The following is a 251-nucleotide window of genomic DNA, read 5'->3' on the forward strand; positions in this document are numbered from 1 at the left end:
AGCGAGAGAGGGAACACAAGCAGGGGGAGTGGGAGAGGAAGAAGCAGGCTCATAGCGGAGGAGCCTGATGTGGGGCTCGATCCCATAACGCCGGGATCACGCCCTGAGCCGAAGGCAGACGCTTAATGACTGAGCCACCCAGGCGCCCCTCACAGTATTTGTAAATACTCGCCGTTGTGTTTTCACGTGCGGCCTGGGCTGAGCGCACTGACAGGTGAGCAGGTTGGGTCCGCCTGTGTGTCTCCCAGCGC

This window comes from Ailuropoda melanoleuca, chromosome 9 (genome assembly GCF_002007445.2).
Source record: "Ailuropoda melanoleuca isolate Jingjing chromosome 9, ASM200744v2, whole genome shotgun sequence".
Classification (NCBI taxonomy): domain Eukaryota; kingdom Metazoa; phylum Chordata; class Mammalia; order Carnivora; family Ursidae; genus Ailuropoda; species Ailuropoda melanoleuca.